Source organism: Orcinus orca, chromosome 17 (genome assembly GCF_937001465.1).
Source record: "Orcinus orca chromosome 17, mOrcOrc1.1, whole genome shotgun sequence".
In the NCBI taxonomy this organism is placed as follows: Eukaryota; Metazoa; Chordata; class Mammalia; order Artiodactyla; family Delphinidae; genus Orcinus; species Orcinus orca.
The window spans coordinates 8,847,558-8,866,311 of record NC_064575.1 but is presented as its reverse complement, the minus strand read 5'-3'; the positions used below and the strand labels follow the sequence as shown (position 1 = coordinate 8,866,311).

Here is an 18,754-nt window from a genome sequence, read left to right as displayed (position 1 = left end):
CAGAAATAGAGACACAGATGTTGAGAACAAACATATGGACACCAAGGGGGGAATGCGTGGAGCGAGGGTGGAGGTGGGATGAACTGGGAGATTGGAATTGACATATATACACTAATATGTATAAAATAGATAACTAATAAGAACCTGCTGTATATAAAATAAAATAAAATTCCAAAAGAAAAAAAAATAAAACCCTTATATGTGTAGAAAAAACAAAAAGCTGGTGCTCACAGCTGTTTTATAACCACTTAATATGACAAAAGTAATGTAATGGCTTTATTCTGTCTCATTTGAAGTCTCCATATTAAACACTATTTTAATAAATAAAAGATGTTTGTATAGTTTAGACTCTTCTCAGAAAATACCTTTATGTAAAATTCACAGCCCTAAATTCAGCTCTACTCAAGAGTGAAAAAGAAACTTCACCTGACTGCCTTAATATGAATAAAGCTAGTAAGACTTGGGGTAAATTATGAGTGAAAGACTTTTAAAGAACTATTTTGGCACTTTAAAAATCTCCATTTATCAGTGAGGATGGGGAGATACTGTCTCTTCCACATACCCTCTGGTGGACCTGTGAGATACGTAATATCTGAAGGGCAATTTGATAATCTGCTACATTATAGTTTAAAAATGTTCATATGCTCTGACGCAGCAATTTCGCCTTAGGAATTTATCTTGAAGAAAAAAAATCAAAGCAAGCAAAAAGATTTACATCTAAGAATATTTATCCCAGTGTTTCTTTACAATATTAAAACACTAAAGGGACTTCCCTGGCAGCCTAGTGGTTAAGGCTCCACGCTTCCAATGCAGGGGGTGAGGGTTCAATCCCTGGTCAGGGAACTAAGATTCCATATGCTGTGTGGCTTGGCCAGAAAATAAAAAATAAAAATAAAAAAATTAACTTCATGCTTTTGCTCTGTCTGGGTCGGTTACTCTCTAGACTTAAAATAAAATAAAATTAAATTAAATTAAATTAAAAAGTGAACTTTATCTTTGGGCCACTTACATGTACTTCTATATGGACACATCTAATTAAAATTTAGCATAGTTACTTTTAGCAATAACTCCCTTTCAATGGAGTTCGTAAGGGATTAAAATTATTTTTTGACTTCACATGTCTACTTGACTATTTTTATTTTTTATATGATCCATTTGTCCAGCAATTCAGTCCCCTCATGTCATAACACTGCCAGCATGTGGTTTTTGGTAAAGGTGAAAATAAAGGAAGCTGTGCTGGAGAGTTTATTGTGTCTACCACCTTCAGTTGTCAGAATCTGATGCTGCTGGGAACCAGAAACTGGTTATTAGGCTCCCAGGAGAAACTGCCTTTAACCATCAGGAAGCCTAGCCCTGGTGGCCAGTAAAGTCCCGACACTTCCAGTAGCTGAAGGTGGACATAAAAGACAGCACACACCCTAAGGTAGAATTTCAAAGCCTGAACTGTCATACTTCAGCAGCTAGAGGTATTAGAGATGACCGAAAATTGTCAATTTATCAGAAATCTCCCCTTTTCTTCTCCTCCCTTCTTCCTCCCTTTCCCCGTCCTCCATCGTCCACCTGCCCCTCAGAGCCCAGTGTCTTCAGGCACTCTCCTAGCTAATGCTTGCTATTGGGAAAGAGAGTATCTTGACGTGTAAGAATAACTGACGTATATCAAAGCTCCTTCAGTGTTAATATGTGTTCTATGAAAAATCGGGGAAATGAGAGGTATTTAATGGTTGACTTGCTTATTTATTTATTTATATATTTATTTATTTTTAACATCTTTATTGGAGTATAATTGCTTTACAATGGTGTGTTAATTTCTGCTTTATAACAAAGTGAATCAGCTATACATATAAATATATCCCCATATCTCCTCATTTATTTTTAACCACCGGATTTCTAAGTTCCTTAATACACATGTGTATAGTTAATTTTCAAGAAAGGTCTATAGACTGAATGCTTCCCAAATTTAATCATTATGTAACCGTTTTAATCAAAAAACACATTCAGGACTCAGGCTTTCCAAAAGACATTTTTGAAATTCCTAAGCCTAAATCCAGTGGTATTTCCTTTTAGGTAGAGTTTGGTGCCTTTATGGAAAGGAATGACTTGATCGTGATGTAATTTGTTTCTTTACCTGTATCAAGTGCAGGGACAGAAACTTGGAGGAGAAGTGGTCCTTTCCTAAAATTTTCCTCAAATATGCATCTCTGGGTCTTTATCTTAAGATAAACCCTGGTTCTGATAAAGCAGAACACTCCTAGCCCTGAGCAGGACCTACTCAGGGCTGAAAAGCTCAGGGCCGCATTTCCAGCTACTTCCAATGTCACTGCATCCAGGAATCGTTCCCTGACTGCTCCCCATGGGAGTAGAGCCCCGTCTTTTGCATTCTCATCCCGCATTTGCCCACCCCTTTCTCCCTTGTTTCCCTGTTCTCTCTCTCACCTTGTGAAATCTGAGAGCAGAGTCCTTGACTGACTCGCCTCGGTAGCATCCTGCAAAATGCCTTTTGCATCTTGGATTCCACTTAAGTCTTGTTGAATGAAAAAAAAAATGAAAGAAATAAAGTTGAGACATTCGTGACTCAATGGTAACAACAGGGTCTAAATCCTCCTCTATTTTGAGACTCAGCTCAAGTGTCAGCTCCCTAAGGACACCATTTCTGACTTTCTTAAGAAGAATAGAGGTCTGCTATAATGTCAATACAAATCTCTAGCAGAAGACTTATCCCAGGGTGTAATTATTAAGTATTTTATGTGCATTTCCCTCACTGGATCTTATCCTATTCATGTTGGTGTGGTCTGCATCAAGCTCACACAGACTATAAGCTCCATGAGGACAGAGGGCGTATCTGTCTTGCTTGTATTTGTGTCACCAGGACTCAGCATAGACTCTTGTATTCAGTAAATACTCAAAAAAGATAGGATGCATGAGTGAATCGAACATTAAAAACCAAAGACACAAAAGGATGACAGGATGTTAAGGGACGGATTCCATGCCCTTGCTTGACTTCTATGTTCATTAAAGACTTAGTTTCAAAAACCACAAAAGGGAGAAGCTATCGATATTTCCATCAAGGGGAATTTTAACTCCTCTTAATCCAATTAATTTTGTCAATTAAATTTAATGTCAAATGAAATTTAAAGTAATAACCCCCAAATTTGGGACTTGCTTAGAGAAAAATCCCTGTCATCTTATAAAGAAAAAGTATAATAGATATCGAATTGTCCATTTCTAACAGCACTTTTTAAAATGGTTTCATTGCAGTTGGGCTTAAGAAATCACTGTACAATGCAAATAAAGTTACCCAAATCTGTGAAGACTGTATTTACTGTTAACTTTGCTCACTTTTTTTTCTAGTAATTTAAGAGGTGGATACTTAGAATTATATTTTTATTTTACTAATATCTATAGCTACTTTGCCATCTGCATTTTTTTAAGCCTTATTGTTTTAGAGCAGCAAAACTGAGAAGGTATAGAGATTTCCCATATACCTTTTGCCCTTATACATGCATAGCCGTCTACATTATTGACATCCACTACAGAATGGTGCGTTCGTTACAACTCATGAACCTATTGTTTTTTCCCCCTTCTTAACCCAATTCTATGAGCTGATCATTCCTGTTCCCCACCTCCTACCAAGAGACTGTCAATAACCTGAGCTAATAAACCAAATATTTTTTAGAAATTGATGCTTCTACTCAGAGATGGCCCACACACCTGTGATCTAAAATTTCGCAGGAAATGCCCTTTAATGACTACATTTTCAGTTGTATTGAGCTGAAATCAATAAGATTTTATTTGAATACAGAAGTCCCCCAAATAGTCAAATTACTCTTAAAAGGGCCAGAACATCTATTAAACTTTCACAAACATAAGATGTTCTGTCAAAGTAATTAATTGAGGATTTCATTAATTACGTTGGAATTAAGAAGGCAACAAACCACTCAGTGGTTAGTGGGCCGTCACATTCAGAAATGAGATGGATTCATTTCACTGGTTCAGAAGGTACCAAGTCACTAGAGAAAACATCAGGGCGTGGGTGTAATGGATACTGCTGAGCACTGATCAAATATGAAAGCACTATTTTGGGATCAGTAGGATTGAGGTAGTGTGGAATACATGGTGATCTTCTAAATGACAAGTCGCATTCCAAGGGACAACACAGTCTCCTGTTCTCAGACTCATTACTGTATGTTGAAGTGCATGAGAAGCAAATGTTTGGAGCAAATATGAAATCAACATTCAAAATTCAATTCACATGGTCCGGGCTAAGGACCTTAAACTTGGATGTATTCTCTCTCGGATAACGCATTATACTTTGGAGAGGCTATTTCCCTTTTGACACAGCCCTCAGGAAAGATCAAAGACAGCATGAAAAAATATGTGTGCGATATTGACAGACATCAAATATCATGCTAATGTACAGTTTCTGTCACAGATTAACTTGATGCATAAGCCCTTAAGTCACATCAGTATCACAGGGGGTTTCTAGGTTACAAATCTAAACCACTCCTCAGTCCTCTCTTCTAACATAGAATTAGTTCATTAAAATGATTGTCTAGTCGTAAGGAAATAATTTCCCTGTTTCTCGAAGTTCCTCCAAGTGACGAAAGAGCTCTTAGGCTAAGTTTTCCTTTGACTGGAAAGGCAGTACTCAGCGGGGAAATTAAACAAAATCCTCCTGCAGGGATTTCTAGTCTCTGATAATTTCAGACTTGTGTGGAACCATCATAATGATCCCATTTTCCTTTAGTATTCTTACAACATCAGAGGCCTTCTTTGAGTATTTTTTATGAATTATTTTCCATGATTTGGCTATCTTGTGGGGACAAGCAAATTGAGGAGACTATAAAGGGAAATGATCAAATTAGAATCTTCTTGAGGATAAAACCATGTAGTCAGCTATTTGGTTCTCCATTAGTTTTCTACTAATTTCTTTTGCTAAAAATTATTCTCTCTCATATACATAAATATCTAAAGGGCTTTGACACGGGATAACTACATGTCAGTTATAGTTAAATTGGGTGGATATAGTTCTTACAGCCAGTTAATTAACTTTCTCCTTTTCATATGCTTTTCTTTTGGTGGTTTTTAGAGCATCTCAAGCAGATAATTAAGCATTGTCTAAGGCACTTTTACAGTCCTTGCTACCATGGATTGCTAACAAGACTTAGCAGAAAATAAATCACCTTTTTTTTTAGGCTACCTGAAAACATTTTTTAAAATCCTTTGTTATTTTAGAATACAAGAAAATCAATTGCTACAGCAATAAGGCTTGTCAGATACAAGCCTTGACTAACAGCAAACACAAAGATGTTATTTGTTTCATTTCGTGATAGTTTAATCTATTTAAAAGACCCTTTTACCTAAAATTATGATTGTTTCCCCACTATTCACCTCTCCGAACTCACAACTTCAAGTACAATATTAGTTTATTTTTGGTCACATATCTTAGTCAATTTAACATAAATCAGTTCAGAGTTTGGAGCAAATTATAGAATATAGTTAACAGAAATAAAATGCTATTAATATGTTTATTTTGAATGTAAGGTATATTTAACTAAGAGAGTGGAGATACAAGTGAAAAAAAACAGAGATGCACCTTAATTCTTTATGTTCTTCGTAAAATACATTTAGAGAGTTGGTTTTCATGTTTTCAGAACATCCACTTTCAAGGAATACAGCCTGATTAAAGGTGAGAATTAGAGTAACCCAACCAGGAATCACTCTTTGACTCAGATTGTCTTTGGATATGACGTAAGAAAACTAACCTAATGAAAGAAAGAGTGCTTTCCAAGGAATATTAACATACAATGCAAAGTCATAAACAAGTTTGTAAAATGTTAAGAGTGCTTTATCTCCCTTTCTTTCTAACACCAACTTTCCCCTGAATCATATTTCTGTGCTATTTCTCAGTAAACCAGGTTCACGCCATGTGGACTCATTCTGTGCCCTCTGCCTGTGCTGGGTCTACAAGTACCCTACTAATTATCCAATATCCACACGGACTTCCATCCCTTCCATGATTCTTTCCCGGCTGCCCCTCTCCAAACAAATATCTATAACCCTATTGCTATATTTTAATTTGAGACAGTTTCTTCAATCTACCCTCTTACTTCAGAAATATATCCACTCTCAAAAGCACAGTTTCCATTTTGACTTCTTTTATGGACATGTTTAAGAATGGATCAGTCTTCTACATTTGTGACTCTATTTCTGTTTGTAAATAAGTTCATTTGTACCATTTTTAGATTCCACATATAAGTGATATCATGTGATATTTGTCTTTGTCTGACTTTACTCAGTATGACAATCTCTAGGTCCATCCATGTTGCTGCAAATGGCATTATTTTCTTCTTTTTTATGGCTGAGAAATATTCCATTATATATATATGTACCACATCTTCTTTATCCATTCTGGTTACCAGTGAAGAGAGCGGTGTGGGGGAAGGGATAAATTGGGAGATTGGGACTGGCATATACACACGACTATATATAAAATAGATAACTAATAAGGACCTACCGTACAGCACAGGGAACTCTACTCAATACTCTGCAATGCCCTATATGGGAAAAGAATTGAAAAATAAAGTGGATACAAAACAAACAAAAAAGAATGGCTCGCTTACCAGCGCAGCTGTAGCACACACGCTGGAGTGTGCCGGACGTGATGGCTATGCCACTGTGAAAGCCTGATGCCTTCGGCTCCACAGGAGTGCATTAACAAACAAAGGTAGCCCAAGGTACATTCTCCACAATGAATGGGTTCTTCTGAGCAAACACATGGAAAATATTTCTCTGGGAGGCAGAACCAAAGGCAGCAAGCAGAGACATTCTCTGTGCACAGAAAAATCTACCGATACATCATCTCTGTATTAATGACATTGTTAGCAGTAGTTATCTTGTACCTAGTAATTACCAGTGTCAGGATATATATCACCTCAATTCTTCTTCAGAAAACTCTTTAAACTATTATTATCTGCACTTCAGATGTGGAAATTGAAGCTGACGGACAACAAGGGACTTTTCCCAGCCAAGCAAGGGAGTGAGGATAGGAGTTCACTTCAGAATCTCAGGGACCTTTGCCTGTCGGCCATGTTGCCTTTCCTGGAGAGGTCTAGGACATTTCCAGTTTTTGAGGCCCGGTACGCGGGCCTCTCACTCCTGTGGCCTCTCCCATTGCGGAGCACAGCCTCCGGATGCGCAGGCTCAGCGGCCATGGCTCACGGGCCCAGCTGCTCCGCGGCATGTGGGATCATCCCGGACCGGGGCACGAACCCGTGTGCCTTGCATTGGCAGGCGGAATCCTGGTGCACTGTTGGTGGGCATATAAATTGATGCAGTCACTGTGGAAAAACAGTATGGAGGTTCCTCAAAAAATTAAAAATAGAACTGCAATACCATCTAGCAATTCTACTCCTGGCTATTTAGCAAAGACAATGAAAACACTAATTTGAAAAGATATATGCACCCCCAATGTGCATAGCAGCATTATTTACAATAGCCAAGATATGTAAGCATCTTGAGTGTCCCCCAACAGATGAATGAATAAAGATGTGCTCTGTGTGTGTGTGTGTGTGTGTGTGTGTGTGTGTGTGTGTGTGTGTGTAATGGAATATTGCTTGGCCATAAAAAATAATAAAATCTTGTCATTTGCTACAATAGGGATGGACCCGGAGGGTATTATGCTAATATAACAAAACAGCAATAGACTCACAGAGAACAAATTAGTTGTTGCTAGATGGGAAGGGGTTGGAGGGATGGGTGAAGTAGGTGAAGGGGATTAAGAGGTATAACCTACCAGTTATAAAATAAATGAGTCACAGGGATGTAATGTACAGCACAGAGGATATAGTCAATAACATTATAATAACTTTGGAGCATAATCTACAAAAATATTGAATCACTATGCTGTACACCTGAAACTAATATAATATTGTAAAAATTTGAAATATTTAATTAAAATTGTATTCAATAAAAAATAAAAATAATTAAAAACATTAACTCATTACAAAATTTTTTAAAAGAATTATAAGTGAGGGGCTTCCCTGGTGGTGCAGTGGTTGAGAGTCCGCCTGCTGATGCAGGGGACATGGGTTCGTGCCCCGGTCCGGGAAGATCCCACATGCCACGGAGCAGCTGGGCCTGTGAGCCATGGCCGCTAAGCCTGCGCGTCCAGAGCCTGTGCGTCCAGAGCCTGTGCTCCGCAACGGGAGAGGCCACAACAGTGAGAGGCCCGCAAAAAAAAAAAAAAAAAAAGAATTATAAGTGAAAGTTAAAATTTAAAATAAATCCTAGGGACTTCCCTGGTGGTGCAGTGGTTAAGAATCCGCCTGTCAATATAGGGGACACGGGTTTGAGCCCTGGTCTGGGAAGATCCCACACGCCAAGGAGCAACTAAGCCCGTGTGCCACAACTATAGAGCCTGCGCTCTAGAGCCCGCGAGCCGCAACTACTGAGCCCACATGCCACAACTGCTGAAGCCCACGCACCTAGAGCCTGTGCTCCACAACAAGAGAACCCACCGCAATGAGAAGCCCGTGCACCGCAACCAGAGAAAAGCCCGTGCGCAGCAACAAAGACCCAATGCTGCCAAAAATAAATAAATTTTAAAAAATAAAATAAACTAAGGTAAATCCTAGAAATAAATATTGATGAATATTATAACTGATCTTGAGGAGGGGAAAACTTTTGAAGAGGAATGAAAATGTTATCATAGATGTTTGATGACATAGCTTGTAAAGTTCCAATAAAACAAAAATGATAAAATACTTGAATGAATGTGGTAGTCAATAATTAATAGTTTTTAATAAAAATCTTACAAAAAACTAATCCAATGAAAACATTAGCAGAGGGCACTAATGTGTGATTCACAGGAGAAACTATATAAATGTATGAAAAAAATGTCAACCTCACCAGTAACACGTTGCAAATTTAAGATTCTCGGTATGGCAGAGACAGGTAGTTCTTCAAAACTGTTCTATTTTCCCTCAGTTAATTCCTAGTTTCTAACTGGGTTTAGAACTGACCGAAATAAACACTGTATCTTCCAATTTCTCTAGCAAGGTTTGGCCAGGTGTCCACGTTCTCATTAATGGGATAGGTACAGAAGTTTTATAAGCAAACTCTACATTGTATCCTTTTCACTTTCCTCCATCTTGCTGTTTGGAACATGGTGGTCGTGGTGATGTGCCAATACGATCTCACACCAAGTGGATGGGAGCAAAACACTATGATGGAGAAACACGGTAACAGCAGCAAGGGTCTTTGGAAAACCTTCTGAAGAACCCACCCATCAGACAGGAAGGGACCTCCTCTGTCGGGAGCCACATAGGAAGTGCCTTTGAGTTACAGCACAGACGAGACCCGTAGTGTCAAGCAAAGTTGATGCTATCGGGTACAAATATGGAGAGGCAAAGTTCTCCTCTGCAAAGCTGATGCTGTCAGACACATATATGGAAAAGCAAAGCTTCCTGAACATAGGGTTTTTTACACTCCCCCTACCCTGTTGAGGCCTCCTGGTGGCTGGTGCCGTGCAATCGGTCTCTCTTGCCCAGTGTTGTAAGCTGGGCCCTCCCTGGAGGAGAAACCTGGGTTCCCGAAGACATGTGACCAGAGCCGGGGCCCCGCCAGTTGGCGAGGGAATCCCAGGGCAGGTGCTGGGCGTGGAGGCCACGGGGGCATAGGCTACCAAGGTGACAGAGAACTGACCTTCTCTGGGGGCACTGCACCTCGCACACCTCGCATCTCCCTGCTTGGCCCCGGAGGATGGCTGGTTAGCCAGAGACGGGTAAGATTCCTCAGGGAAGGAACAACCTAAGACAGGCACAGTCACAGAGGGGCCATCAGGAGAGAACTTGGGGGCCAACAGAGGTGGGGCATAGACCCTCACTCCCCCACTTTGCAGGAGCCTGAACCCTCACCCCTTTTGATGGAGGTCTCTTGTCCCCATGGCTGCTTCGCTTCCCACGCCCAGCTCAGATGGGAACCCAGGTAGCAGACAAGAGACCTGGCCAATGGCAACTGCTCTCCCGCCGCAGCAGGGCTTTGTTTCCCATTTTCTCCGTGGACCACAGCTTTCCTCTGTGTGGAAGCAAGGCTTTGCTCTGTGTGGTTCCCCTTGTCTTCCCCTGCCTTTGCCTAAGGTGATTTTTATAGGATTGCTATTGGTGTTGGGAAATATGTATAGTTTTAATGCAGGGGTTTAAGAAAAACCCCAAGTTAGGGTAAAAATCAAGAGAAGGATTATAGCTACTTTGGCTTTTTTAATGATTATATTTGAAAGTTTTATTCCCAGGCCAGGGCATTGGACTTGGGGAAATACAATGGTGGGAACATTTCTGCAGCAGCGTTTTATTCTGAAAGAAAAATTGAAAGAGTTATGGCCTCCCAGTGAAGTTAGAAACATGTTGGGAAATACCTGGTTACAGTGGCGAGGTTTTATGCTACGATGGGTTTAATCAATAAGTTTACGGTACAATGCCCACTCCCATGGTTTTTTAGAAGTATAAAAAATAATGTGTATTGTTTTGATTATTATGGTGGGGTTAGGAAATTTGTAGATGAAATGTTGTATGATTATTTTTAATCACTAACAGAATAATATGTTTAAGTTTATGGCTTGATCAAGCAGAATGTGCAGGTACAAGAACACCTTAATCTTCTGAGAAGAATGAGGAAACCACAGACAGAGTTCCTGGAGTTCCTGACCTAGATGTGACCAAGATGTACCTAACCACAGGGGATGAAAGAGACTGGAGGCAATAAGAAGATTACTTAACTTGTTTAACCTGCTGATGTAAATTACTTTTGTTTTATGATTCGTGTAGGGGATTTTTTGGCGTGGGAATGAAGTTTTTAAGATTGAAAGTGAGATTGCCTCACAGTATAAAAGCTTCGGAATTATGAAAATAAATTTGTCAGATCCTTGCATCCTCTGAGGTGTCTTGTGTTCTGTCCACGCCGACTCCGTCTCCCCTTTCGGTGAAACCTGTTCAGCTGGGGCTGGTCCTCGGCACTCCTCTGCTTACCATGGAACATTAAGTAAGAGGAATGATCAACTTCTCCCCCAATTCATATGTTGAAATCCTTAACCCCCAAGGTGGCAGTATTAAGGTGTGGGGCCTTTGGGAATCTGAGGGCACCTTGATTCTGGACTCCCAGCCTCCAGAACTGTGAGAAATAAATTTCTGCTGTATATAAGCTACCCAGTTTGTGGTATTTTTGCTATAGTAGCCTGAATAGACTAAGACAGTCAGGGATTACAGCAACAGCAATTTGGTCAACAACTAAATTACAATAAAGGAATATGTACCATATTTACAAGTAAAAATATTGAAAGTTCACTTGAAATTTATTTTTCATTAAAGTTTTCCCAGAAAAACACATATGAAACAACAAAGTTGTCTTATCTATTTGCATGATTACATACAAATTTGTGAAAAATATGGTTCCTCTTTTCAAATGTAGGATCAGAGACAGGAATTAGCAGTCTCTAATTAGCAGGAAGAAGAAAATTCTTAAATACTTGTTGTGCTTAAAGATTTTTGTTTAGATCAGTGGAAATTCATTAAAACTACTTTTAGATCTAAAAAATGGTGTAAATGGTATCTCAGTGTGTAAATATGACATTTTTTAATATAATACTTTAAAATTATAATCCCAGGTTCTATCACAGGTCCTGTGTTTGAGCAAATTTTATAGCCCAGAAATTAGGAAACAACAGCCTTATAATGTAAATTAAAATTAGGAGTTTGTGATTAACAGACACACACTACTATATATAAAATAGATAAACAACAAGGACCTACTGTACAGCACAGGGAACTCTACTCAGTATCTTGTAATGACCTATAATGGAAAAGAATCTGAAAAAGAATATAAACATATGAAACTGAGTCACTTTGCTGTACACCTGAAACTAACACAATATTGTAAATTAACTATACTTCAATTTTTAAAAAAGGTTAAAAAAAGACATAAGAGAAATACCAAAAAAAAAATTTTTAAGTAGGAGCGAGTAGTATCTGACTTATTTTTTTATGGGAAAGAACGTTTTAGCCTTATACTTTATATCTTAGCAACTTATAGTCTTATTTTCCTAGGTTTTGAAAACAAATCTTAGACATCATATAAATTTTAATGTAGTTCTTAAATTTACAGAGGGTCCCTCTGAAAAGCTCACACACGGTTCATATAGCAGACACTAATTCTAGTGAGGCACAGCCCTTCTCGCTTCAAGATGTTGAAAATATATTCAATGAAATTAGTTACAAGCCTTATATATTTATTTGTTGCCCATATCAAGTCAACAAGCATTTAATGAATACATTGTGTGCACTTAGCCATGTGTTGGGTATTGAGGAGACAGACTAAATATAAGCCTGGCTTCCCTAAGAAAGATGTTGGGACAATATTTCACTAAACATTTGTGGTGACTAAGATAAATTATCCTCGGTTTTACTGTAGTGAGCAATATTGATTGAAGAACTTATTGGAGAAAGGAGACTCATAAATTTCGAACTGGATACGGGTTCAAAATAACTTACAGGCAAGTAATAACTTGTATGGTATAAATTATTAATACTTTGTTAGTTAAGAGAAGGGAGAAATTAGTGAGCTTGTAAAGGAAGAAAGGCTCATCAAGAGTACGTGAATTTAGACTTAAAATATGAACAAGGTTAAGGTAGGGAGGAAGGGTAGAGCTGGGAAGAGCACAAGAGAAATGCATTAAGACAGAGGTGGGCTTGGGGAGGGGGCGTGGAGGGGTGTGGCCAGGATATGTGGAAGGTAAACTTGGGTGCTCCATGAGCAACAGATGAAAGAGCTGTAATAGGAGTGAAATATATTATTTTATTAGCATGTTTTAGCCCAATATTGGGATGGCCAAAAAATTCATTCAGTTAGTGAACACGGTGTTCAATAAAATTCTTGGTGAAAACGAAAAATGTGTCTTTTATTTTTACTTAAAACCAAACGAACTTTTTGGCCAACCCAATACATATTAGTGATGTGATCTGTATTATACTTTAGAGCCATGAGGGAACATGCAAATGTGGCCTAGAAGCAGCCATGAGGTAATTAACCCAAGGTGGGAAAAATCAGCAAACAACCTGGCCAAGGAAATAAAACTGACTGAGGGAAATAACTGAGGCCACAGCAGACAGACATACCACGTGTAATAAACAAAGAAAGCCACATCTAAGGTTTCAGAGTAGCCTTAGGAATGCAAAAAAAAAAAAGAGGTTGGAAGATTCTTGTACTTCTGTGACCAAACAAAAATGAATAACAGTAGCAGTCAGACTCAGATGGCCCCCAAAGATCCCAGCCTGCTGGTACTCACATCTCTGTGTCATCTCCTCCCCTTGACTACAGGCTAGACTAGTGATGCTTCTCATTAACAGGCTAAGGCAAAGGTGATGGGATATCAATTCTGTGGTTAAGACCCACAAGACTGTGACTTCTGTCTTAGCACATTCTCTCCCTTGCTGGCCTTGATGGGTGCTATGAATGGTCAAGGGTAGGGCAGTTTAATGGTGAGTGAGGGGAAGGGAGTTCTTACGAATGTGCATAATTGTATGTTCAAGACTCACCCTATAGCGCTCCCCTGAATGAATGATATAATGGCTCAGTGCTAGTCAGAGAGATAAACGACTAGTCAAATGGAAATCTTTCTTTACATATATTTTTTTCTTCAGCTTCTCTTCACAAAACTCAGAAGCACTTTTTTTTAATTTTTGCTAGTAAGACTAGTATTTCAGTTATGAATTAGTCCCAATTTTTATATTTTGCCTCCACAGAAAGGGCTCAGTACTATTTTTCCCCTTTTGTTTGGACAGAATGTAACTCAGACATGCTAACCTATATTTCCAAAGAGAACACTCGTGTGGTCTGTCAGACTACTCACTCTTTCTAGCCAGGGTTTTCAGAAGTTACATGTTATTCTTCGATATTTTACTTTATTTAGGTATTTTTACTTGTCTTCTTTTTGCATAATACATGTATTTCTCTGAGATAAACATTTTAGAATAGAAATACATAATGTCTGTCCATTCTTTACTTTTTGCCCTATTCTTTTAAAAAAATATTCATAGAAATACTATTATGTAAAAGGTGCTGTGGGCGAAGGCATATCCAGTAGGGAAATCATGATTATTTCAAAATAAGATCAAAACTAAGATCTGAGACTCTATAAACAATTGATCCAGATCACTCACATTTTGGGGAATGTGTCTGTAATCGTTTTCCCCATCTTTACAAGTATATGAATGAAATAATTTGATTCTTTTCTTTGTATTCAGTTATATAAACCAAATTTACTGAAATATATGTGTGTATAGTTGGGGAATAGAAGTCACCCACTTGTAGCCGGCAGCTGGGGCCTCACTTGTTTGTATCACCAACTGTTTGCACGGTGCCCGGCACAAAGTAGGCACTGAGCAAATATTTACTGAATAGAACAGAGTAGGAGAAAATTGATATTTGGCTCTTAGACTTTACTATTTGTAACTTATTTATTTAAATGTCTGTGAAATTTACCATTGCAAACCGATTCCATATTAATAATGCCCACATACAAGTTAGCAATGTGCAATACTTATAAAATTAACTTTTGTGTTCCTTCCCTTTTTTTTTTTTTAAGAGAAAGATGATCTGATTTTCTTTTAATATATGCACTGGGGCTTAGTTGCTCTTTAATTGACTGCGCCGGTCTCAGTTGCTCTTTAGTTGTGGCATGCGGGATCTAGTTCCCTGACCAGGGATCGAACCTGGGCCCTCTGCTTTGGGAGTGAGGAGTCTCAACCCCTGGACCACCAGGGAAGTCCCTGCGTCCTTTCTCTTTTACAGCTGTATCTTATTGAGTTTGTTTTTATCTCACTTATACCCGTGATTCCCCAATGACCAGCTTTTGAAAACAAGAATGTTCTTGTTTGTATGTGAATAATTTATTCACATTTTGCTCCACCCGCCAATTTTATTGATATTGAAATGTGGCATAATGTCAGGCATATTGTTATTAATAGCAAAGCTGTGTTAAACTAGGACAGAAGTCTGCTTTGCATTAATAAAAGGCCTTATCAATGCAAAATATTTTCACATTATCAAAATCAGCTATGCAGAAACGTAAATACAGTTCTCCAAGGATGCAAGAACTTGAGTTCACTGGAATGTAAGTATTTCTGGGGCTGCTGTAAAACTTTAGTTGAATATACTGACCTAGCAGATTTATAAACTTGAAGTAATCATTCTATTTCTGGTCTAGCAGCTGTGAAAATTAATTAAATCACACTTGAAAACGTAGGAAATGTCTATAATTTTTTCTTCATTTACTTCCCTAAATAAACGAAAAATAAATAACCAACTTGAAGCTATATTTACAAAGATAATATCATAGGGTTATTAAAAAGAGAGTAACCCAAATAACTTTTAATATTAAGATTTGTTATTGCATTTCACAAAGGGCTTTAGATAAATAATGAAATGTGGATTCTGCTAAAACATTCAGGGTTCATGTGTAAAATAATGTATTTGTATAAATGGCCCATAAACAGAAATGTCACTGGTACTTACATTAATCAGTCTATACTCTTCAACATTTTAATTTTGGATTTGTGCAAATAACTATAGCTTAGATCCCCTCTGTAATTTCTGAGCAAACTGTTACACACTTAGAAATACTCCTGTGGTAATTTTTTCTCATACCCTTAACCTTATACAAGGAGAAGTAGACTAAAAAGACAAATATTTGCGATCAAGACAATATAAAGCCAGGTTTATTACAGTTGTTAGTTTAGTCAATGTTTTTGTTGGTTTACGATTTGATCTTGTCTGAATATTTAACTTGTTTGAGTCTGCGTGCAATTTAAGCCACATGACCGTGCCATTCTCCTTATCTGTGTGGTCCACCCTCCCTGCCCTTTCCCTCATTTACTTAAGACTCTACTACTGGTCCCTAGTTTTCCACTCCACCCAAGTGCTGCCGTCATCTGGGTAATTTCAGAGACTGTGGAATGGCCCGCTTGACGTGGTGGTTTCATGGACCATCTCTGGACCGACCCCTTGACCTCCTTCTCCACCTCGGGCTGTTGGGAAGCCCACAGCTCTGCTGACTGTGCTGTCATGGGGTCCTGTTCCACCTCTTTACAGGGACTCCATCATGCTCTGGCTCCCCATCCTTTCTCTGTATCTACAGCTGATACTTCTAGTCATTCTCCAAAGAAGAGCCGATTCGTAGAAAAGACAGCATCCGCCATACAGAAACTCTCTCAACGGACCCGCCTTCATTATGATCGCACCTTTTCCCTTCACTCCTGAATGAACAGAAGGAACCTTGCTCATCCGAGATGGCCCAGCTACTTTTGCCTGGGGTCCCATCCTCTCCTGGCTGTTCAGGAACCCTGTCTTATTTATTATCCCTCCCTCTCCTCTATCATCCACTCGCTCCACTATATTAGACCTTTTCCTCAGCTTTTAATAATGTTAAAAAAAAATCTCTCACATTTGAGACTGTTTGTATTTCCTCTGTACTTGAAGCACCTTAAATGATATTTTTGTGCTTACTTTCTCCATATCTTCACCTCCCTTCCACGCTGCAAGTCACTGAAATCTGGATTTTCTGGATAATCATTCATTTAGACAGTCGACAGATACTGTCTGAGAGCTGACTGTGCAGGAGGCACTGTTCTAGGTGCTGGAATAGGGCCGCTAGTGAGATACACACCTTCCCTGTCTCCAGAATCTTATGGGAAGCCTCTTTCAGAGATAACATAATTCATTTACATTTTCTTCCAGGCTTACCATACTCTCCATTCTCCCTTTTTTATACAATTACACCTGTCTAAATAAATCTCAGAAATAAATACATATTTCATGTAATAAGTTCATCTTATCTTCTGAAAAAAATAATTTAAACACTCCCAAGGCAATAGGAACAAAAAATAGAGTAGCTTTATCCCATATAAATTGTGACTATAGTTTATTTCTTTTTTCTTTTTTTTTTGGCCATGCCGATCGGCTTGTGGGATCTTAGCTCCCCAACCAGGAATTGAACCCGGGCCCTCGGCAGTGAGCTCTCAGAGTCCTAACCACTGGACCACCAGGGGATTCCTGTGACTATAATTTCTTATGTTAAACAGCATAACCAATTCTGACCTTCAAGAAGATACATTAGAAATCGCTGAGAAATCAAAATAAAGATACTAATAAATAAAACAGCACAGTGGCAGCTCTTGCTGCTAACAGTGAGCACGCGTCAGCTTATTTCTCTAAGGTGCCAGGAGCAAATGACTACTTATGCGAAACTGAAGAACTTGAAATAATCTTTCTATTGAACCTTGGGACATTTTTTGTTTTAATTGTTACCATTTCCATCTGGAAATCTTTAAATTACTATCCTGTACCTTCACTTCTGTCATTCCATTGATACCAGAGATTCAACAGCTCGCACAAAATCCACCTGAGGTTTGGAAGGGTGGTGACCTTGCAGAACTGTGAAAGTTCTAGCTTCAAACATTGCTTGCTTATGTTGATGTTTTGGTTTAATTTGCCCTTATGCTTACTTAATGTCGAGGTTTATATGTGGAAAATGATAAATAAGGATGGAATGCCATTTCAGTTTACATCCATCTGCACAAATAGAGGGCAGTATACTCCTCACCAACTAACTCTGCAACTATCACTGTTTCCCAAAACTTTCTGGGTTTTGTGTTTCCCACACACGTAAGAGCTTTTTGCTTCCATCGCCGTCTTCCTGTTTGCCTTTCTTCCTGCCTTTGCCACATCAGCAAGGACACGGCTGAGCTGAAGGATGCTGGCAGACACCCCATAACAGACTAGAGACCTAGGATATGACCGTAAACCGGGAACTGTAGATGCCCATTATAAACGTAGGTACTGAGAGTTAGCTTTATATAAAATTTATCATCCATTTTCCAAGGACTAAAGGGGGCAGGTACTGTGATCTAGTGGACAGAGAACTAATTGGGAGTCAAGCGACCTGGTTCCACTCTGAGCTCCGTGATAGCTGTGCTCTGCGACTCAGAGCAATTCACCATATCACTCTATTTCAACTGTGCTCCCTGTAAATTCGATATACTACTTATCACCTCCAACCCTCCACAGAATTTGAAGATCTAAATGAGTTATTGCCTGTAGAGTTCTTTGTGCTCCTGAGGAAAAAAAAGGTATATACTTCAATATATAAATGCTTTAATTTAAACAAAATAACCCCAGTACCCTCATAACCTCGCTCTGCAAAACAACAAAAGGTGACTTTTAGAAGCTTTGGTTTTTTTTAAGGAAATAGGTAATTAAAGGCACAGATGGGATGCTAAGTTTTATTTTCTCCTCTAATGAAACGTCAGGATGGTAGCAAGGATCAGTATCTTTGGAGCAACAAGGGCAATGGCATCCTTATGAGACTAAAATCGTAAAGATTGTGAAGGACGCCACTGATAATAGAAATGCCATTTCTGAGCTGGGAGTTTTAAGATGAATCCTCTAGAAAACTCCAAAGAGTACCTCAAATATCCCAATACTCAAAGTAATATTTAGTGGGCATCTGTTGTGCACTCCATCAGATTGCCAGAAACTGTAAATATATTACTGCCTGTTCAAGGGCTCCATCCTCTCTCCCTGAATAAGCTGAGGTTAAAGCAGTGGAAACATCACAGTCCATCAGCATAGAAAATGCAGAAGGAAATCATCCTAACCTGCTGTCCAGGAAACAAAGTCACATTAGGAAGGTTCTCTGAGTGGTAGATGG

General features: G+C 38.8%; 1 long non-coding RNA gene across 1 annotated transcript; it reads right to left on the bottom strand.

Annotated features, from left to right (window-relative positions):
• Positions 1-2,495: 2,495 nt before the first annotated feature.
• On the bottom strand, positions 2,496-11,862 carry LOC125961865 (uncharacterized). Its single transcript, XR_007472951.1, has 3 exons — positions 11,802-11,862; positions 6,515-6,554; positions 2,496-2,514 (listed from the first exon to the last, which is right to left on the bottom strand). It is a non-coding gene; the product is annotated as an uncharacterized LOC125961865 (long non-coding RNA).
• Positions 11,863-18,754: the final 6,892 nt, after the last annotated feature.